Source organism: Canis lupus, chromosome 4 (assembly GCF_003254725.2).
Source record: "Canis lupus dingo isolate Sandy chromosome 4, ASM325472v2, whole genome shotgun sequence".
NCBI lineage: Eukaryota > Metazoa > Chordata > Mammalia > Carnivora > Canidae > Canis > Canis lupus.
This window is the reverse complement of record NC_064246.1, coordinates 22102595-22115815: the sequence shown is the minus strand read 5'-3', so window position 1 is coordinate 22115815 and position 13221 is coordinate 22102595.

Here is a 13221-nt window from a genome sequence, read left to right as displayed (position 1 = left end):
AACTCTTTCCAGCTGAGCCTGGAGGCAGCCTCCCTGCTCCTTCCTTTCTGCTGCTCCGGGCACCCGCCAGCCTGGTCACTGGAGTCAGCAAGCGAAACGGGGTTCACGTGTCCCCAGAGGCCTGAGGGTTACAGCTGAGCCGGCTACAGGAGGCTTCCTAGAGGGAGACGTCTTCACCTAGGCCTTGGAAGAAGAACCCGGGTAGTTGGAGGGAACAGAGAGGATGTTCCAGGTGGCAGGAGCAGCGTAAGTCGAGATCTGGAGAGAAAAACCTGCACAGCGTATTCAAGGACAGTGAGGTCAGGCGTCCGGCAGAGGAGAGGGAGGCGGAGGGGCAGGTGGGGCGGGGCGCCCAAAGCCAGGCCGGTGCCTCCCCTCTCCCCACTCTGCCTGGTGGAACCTGGAGCCCCATCGCCTTCTGAACCCACTCCCCAGCCTGGAGCGGCGCTGGGGGAGCCTGGGGTGAGCAAGGGGCGCTGTGTGCCAAGGAAATTTTCGACCTCATTAGAATGACATGTCAGTGCCCACCCTGAGTTGCAGGGTAGATGCCTGGGATGCATAAGCCATCTCCTCCAGCCCCGCGGCAAGGGTGATTTACAGCCACGTCCAGTCCGGTCCAGCCACTGGTCCAGGGACAGCCACACCACAGGGAGAGGTGCCCTCCATCCCTGCCTACTGGAGACCAAGTGCAGGACGGCGGGCTCAGACGCCGGGGCTTCTAGGGTCCTAGGATGCAAGGGGTACACGGACCAAGGACAGGTGCACGATGCCACTCCTTTCCCTACCCCTGGGGCCCGTCCCCAGGAGACAACTCTCCACCCACACTTTCCTTCAGAATCTATCTTGGTTTCCACCTCTAACAGGGAGTCACCAGGATTTATCCGAAAGACCTGACCAACTGCGTCAAATGGCAGGAAACCTGTTCAGAGGTCCCACCCAATGCTGATACGCTAAGGGACTTGGGCAAGCCATCCCTCTACTCAGGACTCAGTTTCTCCATCTGTCACCAAAGAAGTCAGACAAGAGAGCCTCTGGGCCTCCAGCAATAACTCTCCCATCACTTCTGTCTGGAGGAGGCCAGCTGTCTGGCTGGCACAGGGCTATGGAATCATCTGGAGTCCGTACCCTGTCCTGGTGCACTCAGAGCCTAGCCCAGGGGCTGACCGCAACCTGAGAAGGGTCAAAGGCCCAGAACCTTGGGCTTCCATAGCTGGAGGGGCCTTCAAAGACCCTACGGTCCAAACTCTGCCTTTCCCAGATGGATAACGGAGGCTCAGAGAACGCATTGACTTGCCCAAGGCGGCACAGCAAGCCCCCCACCGCCAGGACTTGAACCTCAGTTGAGATCTTGGAGATGTGGCTCATGGGTACAAAGGCTGTTCGTACTGTCCCATCTGTGCCACTCGCAGGGAGTCCCTGGGGTGAAGGGAGGGTCACTGGGCCCTGGTGGGTGGGGCCCACAAGAGAAACAGAAGAAATAGCCCCCGCCTGCCAAGCACCTGCAGTCAAGACAAGAGGAGGAGATTCTAGTGGGAAACAGGAGCCAGGGAGTGTACTCGCCCACCTAAGGTGCTCCCGTCAGCTCCCCACTGCTGTCAATTCCACCGTAAATGAAGTGTCCCTTTGGGTTAAAAACTGCCCTCTTTATAGAGGAGGTTACAAAATAATTTCCTAGCATCTCAGTATAAATGAATTTGTCAGAAGTTCTTCTGAAAAATTCTTGGGGCAACAGGGGCCCAAGATCAAAGAAAGGATCCAAGGAGAAAGACCCCTACTTCCTCTTGGGATGCAGACAAAAGCTTCTAGAATTCTCTCCCCATGGGCAGCCCTGTGGCCTCATATGTTGGTTGACAGCTTGCCCCAGCACAGACAGACAGACACACACACACACACACACACACACACACACACACACACACACGTCTCATGGCCAAGGCCAGAGTGAAAGCACCAGCCTAGCAGAGACCTTCTCAGGACCAGAGCAGACTTTTTCAGGGGTGGGGAGCTGCATGACCCTGGGGGCGCCCACGCTGAAGCGGTGGAATGAAGAGGGGACTTGTCCATCCCCGAGAGGCCGGGACACTGGACCACTCCCCGTCCTTCCCTTCCTCCCCCACGAGCTGGCCTGAGTGCAAGTCCATCGTGTCCTCCCTGCTGCTCCTCTGGCCTGCTACCGGGGCCCCAGCCTTCGAGGGTGCTGTTTGAGTGGCCGGGGCAGGGGTGGCCCCTCGCAGGGGCTGATAGCCCCCTTCCTCAGAGCTCCAGGGCCCCTGAGCCCCCGCCGATCAGGCCTCGGCCCACTCCTGGTGGCGGGACCCCTCGTCAGCACTCACGGGGGCACAAGGAGCCGTGGCCTGTGATCTGGAAAAGGACAGCCAGGTCCTCCCTCCCCGGGCAGCCTCCCACGTGCCTGGCCTCGGTTCCCACGTGTCCACTTGGCTCCCCACCTTCGTGCTTCTGCTTCATGCCCTGTGTCCCACCTCCTCTCCTTCTGCCCCTCACTCCCTTCACCTGCCCCCTCCCGTCCCCCTGTGCCAGCCCCAGCCCTTCGGGAGCTTCCAGAACTGCTGGATGGTGTGATGAGGGTAACTCTCAGTGCTCCCCAGTGGAGCCCACTGGGCCTCCTCCCCTCCATCCCCTCCTCTCACCTCATCTGTCTCTGGGTGCCCAGCCCTGCAGGCCCGAAGGCAGGCAAGAGAGGGGAGAGGAAGCCACACTCCGCCCAGGCACTTCCCTCAAACATCCAAGGTGGGTTTTACTTTCCCCATTTTACCTACAAGGAAGCAGAGGCCCAGAGACACGAAGAGACCACCCGGCCCAGCTGCAGCCTAAACCCAGGTCTGCCCGCCTCCAAAGCCCAGGGCCTTTCTTATCTCCACTTCAGCGAGCCAGACAGCTGGGCTGACGGCCAGCCAGGGCTTGAACCTGCAGCCCTTGGGGGTCTGAGCCAGGAGGTGCTCACGAAGGCGTAAGGCACCATCGGACCCACCGCTGGGGTCGCCCAGTGCCAGGCCCCAAACAGAAAGTCAAGGCTGAGGTTCCCTGGGCTGCAGGAGTGGGAGGGAGCCCCGCAGGAGGAGGGCAGCCAGTAGAGGCTGGAGATGAGCCCGGGGGAGCCAGGCAGCACCTGCTGGGGCTGGGCTGGGGAGTCCCCAACAGTGTCAGACAGGGGAGCCTGGGGCTGTGGGCTGGGGTGCTGGTCACACCGCCTTCCCCGGCTCTGTTACCCCCAGTGCTCAGCCAGTGGCCAGGGGCAGCCTGGCAGAGGAAAGGGCTATAAGTCCTAAGGGGCAGCTGCTGGGCGAGGACAGCCAACCATCTCTTGGGGCAGCTTCTCTTGAAGAGAGGCGGGAAGGGCACCCCTCCAAAGCTGCCACACTGACTTCCTGGGGCAGAGTCCTTGCAGGCGTTGGTAGCTCCACCTCACACAGAAGAAGGGGTCCCTCTCCCTCACCCCAGTCCCTCCTGGGGCAGCGCCAGCAGTGCTCAGCACCTCATCTCCCCCACTCCCCCACCTGGGGGGACAGGACAGTAGAATTGGCCCCAAAGCAGTGCTCCTGGCTGGGGCAGGGATAGCGGGGCCTCAGAGCAGGGCCCCACCTGCTGAGGCCAGCCTGTGCCTCAGGCTCTGTTCCCACAGGTCCTGGCAGGAGCCCCCGACCTACCAGAGGCCCAGAGACTCATCACTGTCACCACTAGGTGGGTCCTGGTCCCTGGCCACCCCAGGTGGGGCTTCCCGTGGCGCACCTGCAGACAGCCTCCTACCTGGGGGACAGCCACCTGGGGCGGGGTTGGGGCCAGGCACTGAGGCACCCCCAGCTGGATCCAGGTGCTGAGGGCTTGGAAATTCTCTTCTCCTCCTATTGTAGGTTCTGTTTTCTTCCCTGCTGATCCCTTCCTCGGGCAGGCTTTTCCTGAGGTGGGCAACAGGCCCGGCAGCTCCAGGCTGCATCCCAGCAGCATCCCACCAAGAAGAAACACCCTCTTTCCTAATCCAGTGAAAACCCAGGCTGGGCTTCCACTGGCCGGGCCTGAGGCCTGGAGGTGGAAGGGGCCCACGAGAACAACAGGGCCTGGGGATCCCTGGGTGGCTCAGCGGCTTGGCTCCTGCCTTTGGCCCAGGACGTGATCCTGGAGTCCCGGGATCGAGTCCTGCATCAGGCTCCCTGCATGGAGCCTGCTTCTCCCTCTGCCCATGTCTCTGCCTCTCTCTCTCTCTCTCTTTGTCTCTCATGAATAAGTGGATAAAATCTTTAAAAAAAAAAAAAAACAGGGACTGAGATGAGGTGGGTGAGGAGGGGGACCAAGGAAAATCCACATGTTGGAAGCCAAAGAAGGTGGAGGGGCCATGGGAAGTCATCCTGGCAGCAGCCCGGTTCCCTGGCCAACACCAGCAGTCACAGGCAGGGACAGAGTGGCACCCCCAGGCTTGTCCAGCAAAGCGGGCGGAGACCAGAAAAGGTCAACGTCTCAGAGGCCAAGGAAAGATCAGGTTTCCAGAAAGAAGGCATGGTCACGTCAGCTGTGGCCACAAAGCGTCCACTAGATTGGGCACCAATGGTCGCAAGCGACTGTGGCAAGAATGGACACTACAGGGCAGCCCGGGGGGCTCAGAGGTTTAGCGCCGCCTTCAGCCCAGGGTGTGATCCTGGAGTCCTGGGATCGAGTCCCACGTCAGGCTCCGGCATGGAGCCTGCTTCTCCCTTTGCCTGTGTCTCTGCCTCTCTGTGTCTATCATGAATAAACAGATAAAATCTTTAAAAAAATAAATAAATAAAACCATTGGACACTACATGATCTGCTGCCACCAAGGGGACACCATCCAGGACCATCCAGGGGTGGGGCTGGGGGGGGATCCTGGGAGGAGAGAGTGTTGGGGGGCAGTGGGGACCCTGATGGGGAGCAGGAGGCAGGGAGGGGATGAGTGCAGCAGGGGAGCAGCGGGGGACAGAGCAGGGAAGACCCAGGAGGAAACGACAAAGGGAAGGAGACGGAAAAACTGCTGCCACAGAGCTCTCCCTGCCCACCCCCCACCCCCCCCATGCCGAAAGTTAAAAATAGGTTGCTGGTGAAAGACAGACAGAATGAGAGCAGGCATCTGAGGCAAGAGGCAGGGGAGCTGGACCAGGGTGAGCACCCGCAGGCCTCAGCCAGGACGCCTGGCGCTGGTCTCTCCCGCCCGGGCCCCCACCCGGGGCTGAGGACCTGCTCCTACCGCGGGAAGGACGCACCCCTGCTGCGTCGGGCTGGCTCTGGGCACCCAGACCCGGCAGGGTGGATTACAACCCCACTGCTCAGAAGGGAAAACTGAGGCCAGTGGGATTCCTGGGGCTCAGAAGTAAAGGTGCAGCCCCCCGCCACCCTCACCACCACACCGCCCGCCTCCGAGGGCCCTCGCAGGCTGGCACCCAGCATCAGGGACGGCAGAGGAGAGGGTGGGGGCACGAGTCACAGGAGATCGGGCCACACGGGCGGGTGGGTGGCCTCCGCCTTCCTGCGTTGGCAGCTCTGGTGGGGGCACCTGAGCCCGGGGGTGGGGTGGGGGTGCGAGCTCTCGGCCCAGTGCTCCGCAAGAGGCAGACAGGGGCGCTGAGAACCGGGAGCTCTTTCTGTTCCCAGCCCGGCCTGCCCCTAAGCAGCTGGTGGCCCGGTTAGACGCCCCTTCCCCGGGCCTAACTCCCTCCTAACCCCGTGCCCTTCCTGCCTCCCTCCCGGGCGCCTGGAGGAACTAATTAGTGGTTGGTTTGCAGAGGCAAAGCCCCCGGAACACGGAGGTGATCAGCCTCGGCCGAGACGTCGGGGCGGGCTTCTCTGCCCAACTTGAGGGCGTCATTACCTGTGTTAGCAGACAGCGTGACTATTGGATGCTGGAATAATCTCATAGGTTTGTAAACAGCCTTTCTTCCAAGGCTCTGAGAGCTTCCCGTAGCCAGGAGGTCAACACCACGGCAGGGAGAAGCGTGGCCCTCCACGCTCCCCTGAGGCACAGAGAGGGGAGGCCTCTCGCCCAGGGCCGCACAGCAAATCAGCGACAGGGCGGGAGTCCGTGTTCACGGTCTGCTGGGGCCCCGGGGCGGGGGTCCCACCTTCTGTGTCCTCGCCAATTCTCTAGGTCTCTCTCCAGCCATCTCAGGACAAGCCCACCCCTGATACTTGTCTCGTGTTTTCTATCAGTTTTGATCCCCGGGTTCGGGCAGGGCTGTGGGATTATTGCTCCCATAATGCAGGTGAGGCTCAGAGAAGTGAAACCCCTTCCTAAAGATCACACAGCAACGGCAGGGAGAGCCCCGAAATCCAGGTGTGTGGACTCCCCATCTGGTGGGCAGGAGGAAAACGAGGAGGAACGAGGTGGCCCAGCTGGCGAGGAGACCCCCAGGGGCCGACTGAAGGCGGGCAGCTCCCCTCTTTGTGCCTCTATTTCTACAGCTGCTGCAGAGGGATGGGGCTGGGCATCAGCCCTGGGGTTCCCTCTGAATCTGAGGCCGCTGAGGTCTGGCCCCTGAGTCAGGCCCACTGGAGCCCCCACCCCCAGGGCGTTGGGGTGAGGGTGGGGCAAGCCCTGCGGCCCCGACACGTCTGGGGGGTCCACCCACTGCAGAGGGGAGAACCCAGCCAGAAGGCTGGAGGCCCGGCCTCGTATCACGGCCGGCAGTGATCTTGGGCCAGTCCCTTACCTTCCACTCATCTGCTCCTCATCTATTGCATACAGGACCACCTAGGTGTCCCTTCTGGCCCTGGGGAATCATGACAGATGCTCCCCGGGGAGCAGCTCACGCTTGGCTGGCTTGGGCACCCAGACATGGATGAACATCGGCCCCCCAGCCTCTCCGGGCCACCAGGCTACAGAGAGACACCAAGGAGGCCCTGTTCATCTTCTTGCAAAGCCACTGTCCCCAGAGCTCTGGCCCAGGGTGGCCAGCTCCAAACAGCACTAGCAGCCCAAATCCCTGGTTAAGGAAGACAGATGGGCTCCCCTGGGCTGCAGGGGAGGTAGGAGGTGAGTAGGACTGGAGCCGGGGGATCAGTCAGATGGAGGCGGTGGTGCTCGAGGGGGACAAATGATGAGGAGAGGGACGACGGTCCCCAGGCCTCCTCCCGAGAAGCTGCCTTCAGGGCACCCAGGACTGCCGCCTCATAGGCTCTCGGAGTGGGTGCAGCCCCATCCCCACCCTTCTGACCTTAGGGAAGGACCAGCAGGTCTGATCTCAGCCCAATGGCCCAGAAGAGTTGGGGGAAGGAAGCTAGTCCTGACTCCCCATCACCGGGCACAGCGCTTCAGTTTGTCAGGATCTCCCCAGACCATCTCCCTGGAGTCTCCGTGAGAGCAGTCCTCTCACTTCGTTTCACAGCTGGAGAAACTGAGGCCCGGAAAGGGCTGGAGACTCTTACCCCATCACCCCGGATGGGCCTGAGCTTGGCCACGGACTTGCTGGCTGCCCCCACCCCTGGCTCCCAGTCTGTAACCTGAGTGAGCAGGAGGCCCTGCGAGGAGGGATGCTCCCTCAAGGCCTCAAGGCCCGAGAGAACCGGCCCTCTGGCCCCCATGTTGATAACAGATGGGCCCTTCCATGGGGTGGGGGAGGAAGGTGAGGAAGGGGGGGAACATATCTTCTCCGAAGGATGTATTACAAGGTCAACTAAAGGGGACTGTGTCCGCCCCCCATGGACCAAGTCAATGCGGTGTAAGTTGGATTCCAAGAGATGCCAGCAGCCCAGTGGCCCCTGATTCCTTCACACGGAAAATGGGGCTAGACAGTCCCCCTGGGGCACAGGGACAGGAAAGCAGGGAAAGGGCAGAATTGGCCAGAAGGCTTGGGCTTGGCGTGTTGTTGGGACAGGTTAGCCAAAGGGGATGCCCCTCCCACCACCACCACCTCCACCCTCCCTGGGCACCCGTGGGAACTGGGAAAGAGACAGCTCCCTCCTCCACCCAACACAGGCCAGAGGCTCCCCCCAGCACCCCTGCACCTGAGCCCACTGCCCTCACCCCATTCTGTGGCGCCCTGCGGGGAGGACTGCAGGGAGGCAGTGCCTCTGCGGTGCAGGACAGGGACTTCAGGGCTTCGGGAATGCTGTTCTGCAATTCAGTGCCTCTGAGCCATGGTCTCCTGACCTGTGAATGAGAGACGAGACCTCCCTCGTGGGCTTCCTGAGATTAGGACAGCATGTGAAGTGTCTGGCACCTGCTAAACTCTCCACCGCTCCTACCTGTACGGCCGGGCCTTAGCCAAGCTCATGTCCTCATTGCTTTACCCCAGGCTCTCATTAAGGGTCTCCTGGCTGATGGCCTGATGCCAGCCCTTGCTCCCTCCCCTCATTTGTCTCCTGTACACACTGCCATGGTGAGCTTCCTGAAATGCCCACCCAGGGTGGCTCAGCGGTTTAGCGCCACCTTTGGCCCAGGTTGTGATCCTGGAGACCCGGGATCGAGTCCCGTGTCGGGCTCCCTGCATGGAGCCTGCTTCTCCCTCTGCCTGTGTCTCTGCGCCTGTCTCTGTCTCTGTCTCTCATGAATAAATACATGAAATTTTTTTAAAAAATGTTTTAAAAAAAATGCTCACCCAAGTCCGGCCATTTCTGGGCTTAAAAAATCAGTCCTTGATGTGAGATGAAACTAAAGAATGATTTTGAACTTCGTTCAGATGTGGTCACGATTATGTTTAAAAAAAAAAAAAAAAGAGTCCCTAGCTTTTAGAAATGATATGTGATTTGCCTCAAAATAATCTGAGGGTTGGGGGAGAGCTGAAAGGAGCCTGGCAATTCGTTCATTGTCGAGCCAACCAGGTGGTGTGTCTATGAGGACCATTATACCAGCTCCCTGCTTTTGTGTGTGTTTGAAATTTCCTATAATAAGAAGTTTTCAAAACGTGGAGGGAGAATGGATGAAAACATGCCAGAATGTGATCATTGTTGGTGGGCACAAGGGAGTCATTATACCACATACTTTGGGGTATATTTGTACATTTTCACAATGAAAAGTTGTTTCGCTATTGTGTTCCTAAAGGCAATTCTGTGTGCCCCTCCTTGTGCCCCAGGATGGAGCTCCTTAGCACGGCTCCCGGGTCCTCTAGGACCTGTGCCTACAGCCCCACCACACTCGTCACTGTCCCAGCTCCCTGCCCCCAGTTCCTGCCTGTACCTCATACTCTGGGATCGGGAACTGCAGTCAGCAGCCAGACACTCTGGCCCATGTCCTGCCCCCATGCACCATGCTCTGTCCCCTTGATGGCACACCTCGAAGCCCCATCGGCCAAGGGGTCTTAGTTGAGCCCCAAAATGGCCTTCTCTAAGGAACAGGCCCAACTTCTCCTCTGGCCTCCACCCGGATGGAAGTCCTCCCTGCTTCCTTGCAGTCCCTACCATCCACGCCACGCAGCCAGGGACCCAGGCTTCAAGGGGCAGGGTTTATCTCTGTCTTCATGCACCCAGAGCCTAGCACCAAGCCTGAAGCTCAGTTATTGTCCATGGAGTATCTATCGGGAGGTCCCATGTAACCCCAGACATCATCTGGCTGCCCAAATCCCAAAGAACTGGGATCATTTCCTGAGGTCACCCTGCCCCCTATTGGTGGAAAGCAGCTTTGCAGGGATGGGTGGAAGCAAAACTGGATTCCTGGCACCCTCAAAGCCCGTAGGTCATGCAGCAGAGCTCTGACTAGGCTCAGACATGGGGGAAGCCCGCCAGAGAAACACGCAGAGCCCAATACCGTCAGCCTCTTCTTCCCACCCCTCGGGCCTCCCATGTCAACCCACTGAAGACCTTCCTTAGGAACATACGCTCCCTCAGGCCACCTGACTTTTGCTTGGCCCCTCAAGCGCATACCTTGTCTCTCCCTGGACCTGGCCAGCTCCTGGCGAGTCTTCAAGGCATACCCTGAACATCCCTCCATGTGGACACCTCACTGTCGCCCACGTGCAGAGTTACTGTGTCACTCTACTACAGCCCAACCACATCCCTCAAGGGTAGCACTTGTCGCCTGTGTTACTGGGGTAACCACCTCCTTGCCCGGACCAGAGTCCTTGAGAGAGGATACTTGGTCTCAGTGTGGCAGAGACCCACTAAGAACTGAACTCGTGGGTTTGGTTTCTACCACTATTGCCAAAGCTCCCTGCTGCCCTTGGGGAGGAAGGCTGACTCATCAGACAGGAGGAGGTGGCAATTTTTATCTCCCTTAGGAAGAAACCAAGACTTCCTATTTCTAATGTCGAGAACTATCCTGTCCAGTATGGCAGCCACCAGTCCCATGTGGCCCTCAGACAGCTGAAGGTGGCTGACCTGCCCCCTCCCTCATCAGCAAGGACTTCTGCTCAGACGGCTGGAGCCATCCCAGAATGGAGTACTTAAGGCAGTGAGCACCCTATAACTGGGGGCATTCAGTGCTCCCTGGGGACACCTCCTAAAAATCAGCGGCCACCTCCAAGTGTGCTCAGGACTCTCGGGTGACTCCTAAGCTGTCCTTCAGACCTCCTGCCATTCAACAACATTTCGTGAGTGCCTGTCTGAGCCAAGTGCTAAGCTGAGCACCAGCAATATAATGGGGAGGGACCATTTGATCTCTGGGGGACAAAAATCATCACTGTCGCCACCACCCTGATTGAGAACCACTGTCCCAGCCCTTTCTGCTAGGTAAGCATGGACCCTGGGAGAGATGGGTGGCAAAGAGGCATTTGTGTTGGGGATAAAGGAAGGGAGCGGCCCCCTGCAGGTGGCTGGTTTCAGGATTTCCACTGGGCAGATTCCTCTGTCCTTGCCCACCGGCGCTGAGGCTGTGCGCCCCTGGAGAATTGCTGAGAGGGTCCTCGGGGAGCAGCCCCAGTTGCTGGGGGACAGGACACCCCCCACTTTGGCCTCAGAAAAGACGTGTTGCTAGAACAGAAGCTTGGCAACAGAGCAGGGACCCAAGCCCGGACAGCAGCGCCCCCTGTGGCAGACGTTGAGGCGGGCAACCTGGAAAAGGAAGCAAGACTCTAGGCTCCTGGAGAATGGAGGCTTTCCTTTAGGATGCCGTAAGCCCCTGGGGTTCGTGTCCACCCAGGGACACGGGGGGGAGGGGGAGCCCCCCAGAATATGTATTGCACTTCCAGCCATTTTCAGGGGTGGGTCTCTATCACACTCTAACTTGAGAATATTTTAGGTGACACTACCTGTGCATCCCAAGGGTGTGAAGCCTTTATACCTGCAACTATCATCTCAGTATCCCTTTCCCCTCCTTCCTGCCACTGGTCACAGTGCTCAGCATGGAGAAATCAAACAAGAATAGGTGAGGATGGAAAGGAAGGAGGGAGGGAAGGAAACTCGTCCTTGATTATCATGCAGCTGGGAAGATGGTGCCTGAAAACAGACACAGCCACCAGAATTATGAACTCAGAGAAGCTTAGAGCTGGAAGGGATCTAGGGCCACAAGTGGAGAGCTCTGCCCCATGCAGCTATCCCTCCAGCAGCCCTAATGGGGTCGGTGCACTCAGCTGCTGCCATGCAGGGTCAACAGAGCCCTCTGCTCTTGATGGAAGCCCATCCCATGTGGGACAGGCATGGCCGGGTTAGAGTTCTGCTAACCCACAGAAAAACATTAGAACTGAATAGACAGAGCATTGGTGTGACTGCAGACAAGGTACAAAATTCATGCCCCACATACACACCCAACAATAGCCAATTAGAAATGTAATGGGAAAAATATCCTATGCACAATGGCCAACCAAGACTATAAAAAACCTAAGAGTAAACTTAATGAGAAATGTCCAAGTCCTATGCAAGGAACACAATAAAACTTTACTGAAGGACATAAAGAAGGCTTGAATAAATGGAGTGATATATCATGCTCCAGATGGGAAGACTCGATAATAGGAAGATGTCAATTCTTCCCAAATTAAATCTATAAATTCAATGCATTTCCAATCAGAACCCTAAAGGGATTTTTATAGAACTTGACAGGCTGGTTTTAAAGCTCACTGGAAAGAATAAACAAGGAAGAATCACCAAGAACATTTTTGAGAAAAGAAGAAAAATGAGATGAGACTTGACCTACCAGATATCAAAACATGCTGTAAAGCTAGAGTAATTAAAACGGGGCAGAGTTGATGCATCAAAGGAACAGAACAAAGACTCCAGAAGCCATGCTATGGGGAGCATGGGAATTGGGCAGTATGCAGGAGCAGCATTCAGGCAGGAGGACATGATGGGCTAGTTGGGATACCAACAAATAGTGTGAGAATTTTCCTTACCCCCTTGGAAAATGAAACAGTAAGTATTGCTATTGTTGTTGTTGTTGCTATTAGCGTTACTATATCTCACATGATGCCCCAAAGTCCATTCTAGAGAGATCAATAACCTGAACACTTTTTACCATCTGTCCGATATTTGTTCATCTCGGTGTAAGGAAGTTCTTTCTAAGCTAGACATGAAATCCAGAAACCACAAAGGAAAAGTCAGACAGATCCAACTATCTAAAAATTTAATGTTTCAGGGACCTGGGTGGCTCAATCGGTTAAGCGTCCGACACTTGACGTTGGCTCAGGTCATGATCTCGGGTTGTGAGATCGAGCCCCAGGTCAGGTTCTGCACTAGGCATGGAGCCTGCTTGGGATTTTCTCTCTTCCTCTCCCTCTGCCTCTCCCCTTGCTCCCCTCCCACCCACCCACCCATCCCCACCCCACCCCACCCGCCGCCAGTGTAACATTTCGCAGTGTCACTAAGCTAAAAAGCAAATGAGATTCAGAGAAATATTTACAACATCTGTAATAAATGAGGGGCTATTGTCCTACAAATCAATAAGAAAGGACTATCTTGAATTAAGAAAAAAAAAAAAAAGATTGCAGGCAGGTTGGTGGCAAAGGGAGGAAAGTCTAGGGCATGTGCGTTGAAGAGGAGGTCACCGAGGGCCATGGGCTGAGTCCACCAGGGACCCCTGAGACACCGTGTAGAACACACCAGGATTGCTCACCCAGGGGGCAAGGAGGCGGATTTTACGCAGTAAGCCCTGGTCCACATTGGTAGAGAGCCAGGTATTACCCTCCTACTCCATCTGTCTAGACAGAGCTTGTTCTAGGGACCGAGAACGTCCTCAGGCAGAGGGAGCAGAGAATAACAGTGGGCAGACTGCGCAGGGGACCTTCCTGTGGTTGAGAGGACACAGGCACGGTGCCAGGCACTTGTCACGGAATATCTCATTTAGTCATTGCAAAAACCCTAAAAGGCAACTATTATTACTATTACTCCCATTGC